The following is a 2,252-nucleotide window of genomic DNA, read 5'->3' on the forward strand; positions in this document are numbered from 1 at the left end:
TGATGTCATTATTGGTACTTCTTCCTGCTTACGATTACTGATATGCTGTAATAATCATGGTACGGTCAAAAATACCGTCAATAATTACAATACCGGCGCCAGTATTATTCAAACTTTTTATAATTTCTTAGATATCTAGCCATTCTTACAATACAATCAATGAATGCAACGCATAAAGATGATATCCCACCTGCATTGAGCGGAGATCGCTTTCTTCTTTGTGCACGAGCTCGCGGCTCTTTTATCGCATTATATGTCACCTTTTCAGTCGACGGGCAAAACCGTTCACCACGTCATCCATAGATATACAATATAATGCAGCTTCGCCTCGTGCCATGATGGCGCAAGGACAGCCTGGTAGTTCTGACTTTTTTCGTTGCTCTTTGCATGTGACTGTATCGACAATCACACGCGATATCGTGACCATTGAACGTTCGACAACTATGACGTTTCTGTAATGCGATAGACGAAATAATGGCAAAGTCGTGTATTTCAGCAGTTAGCGCATTAAACGGTACTTAACACCGTAATATTAAATAATAAATACCCATCTAATATCCATTGCAGACGATAATTCACTTTTAGCTTTGTTTAATATGTCAATTTAGACGTAATTATCAAATTTAACAACTTTAGACATAAATACGATTAATGGGACACAAATTAAAATGGAGTATCTTTAATAGAGAATAATTAAATATTATTGCGGTTATTTTATTTATTAATTTATATTTATCAGTCACAATCTACTCAAGCAAGCAACTCGTTTTTGATAGTATATGAATATTTCTATAAAAATTAATAGAAATTTGTTAATTGTTTGTTAACTTAATTACTAGAAGTAATAATCTGATAAACAAATACAAATAAGATAAAATAAATAATATCTTTATCCAAGCAATTCTCTTCAATTTATTAAGTTATCTCTCATTATACAGATATAAAATTTATTTTATATTAAAACAGTAGTTCAACATCTTAATACTGTGACCGATAAGGCGCTGTGTTCGAGTGTAAAATTTATTTTCTCTATTGTTTCATTATTTTTGATGCATCCTATAATTTTATCGTCTACAAAGAAACCTACAAATATATGTTCAGCTTCTTACGATCCAACTTAGAGTGGATGTTACTCCAGAAATAGATTACATTTCTCCAATAAGGATCCCGCGAATGCTCCATGAACATGAGGATACTATCCATCCTTAGATCAAGGAATAAGTAGTGGAATCTACAATAAGAACCCGCTCTTTCGTGGAAATGACTGACTTCGCGGCGGAGTCGCGAAAGAAATATATCAGCGCGACGAAAAAGCTTGGCTCTTAGAAGACAAACAGGATCTAAACAGGAATCTTTACTATCGTGGAAACAAAATCTGCTCGACAATAGCATGCTTCGAGTGACAGTTTCATTAATAATACATGCGTGAAAAATACATTGCATTTCTATAAATAAAGTAATGTCAGCTTTTTCTAGTTTTACTAGAAAATAGCAGTTATATAATGAAATAATCATTAAATCATAAAACTGAAAGGAATGTCAATGGAATATTGATACAATTTTTACGATATATGCATTAGAAATGAAACAATTCCCACATTGTGCACATTACAATTGCTGTCATCGTTGAGGAAGGAATGAGAAAATAGGTTGCAAAAGGTGTTTGCGCATTATAAATTTTGCAGCTGCAATAAAACAAAAAGAAGACATTTTCTACAAGCTGCTCATACTGACTTGTTTAAATTAATTATTATTCAACGTGTAAACGTATGTATTAATTTTATAATTGGAGTTAATGTAAAAGAAAATTAATGTGATAGGTATAATAAATCAAAAATTATGTTTGATTTATTATACCTATCATATTAATTGTACATTCAAATTTGCGAATAAGTTTTCAGAAAAAGTCAAAATTTTTAATATATAATGCGCATAAATAAAAGATCGTGTGGAAACAGACGTATCTCGAAGAAAAGTATGATATCATATTTTTTCTTTAAAATACAGGTTCAAGACAATATGTCAATATATGAAAAAATTATGAGTAAGAAAATTATCAACGCAAATATATATACATGTAATTTATACTTACGTGCGTCAGACTCCAAACAAATACAACTTTGATAAGAGAAATATATATTGTAAAAATGCGATATTAATTTTTACTAAAAATTAACATTGCATTCAAAATTGGAAGAGAAGGTTTATACACACACACACGCGCGCGCGCACACACACACACACACACACAC

The 2,252-nt window shown here is 31.3% G+C and overlaps 1 protein-coding gene across 1 annotated transcript in view; it reads left to right on the forward strand.

Annotated features, from left to right (window-relative positions):
* The window catches only part of LOC108745955, a 50,159-nt gene that overhangs the window by 31,623 nt on the left and 16,284 nt on the right, over positions 1–2,252 (forward strand). The gene's annotated exons all lie outside the window — the stretch shown is intronic.

The sequence above is a fragment of the Trachymyrmex septentrionalis genome, unplaced genomic scaffold (genome assembly GCF_001594115.1).
Source record: "Trachymyrmex septentrionalis isolate Tsep2-gDNA-1 unplaced genomic scaffold, Tsep1.0 scaffold16, whole genome shotgun sequence".
Classification (NCBI taxonomy): Eukaryota; Metazoa; Arthropoda; class Insecta; order Hymenoptera; family Formicidae; genus Trachymyrmex; species Trachymyrmex septentrionalis.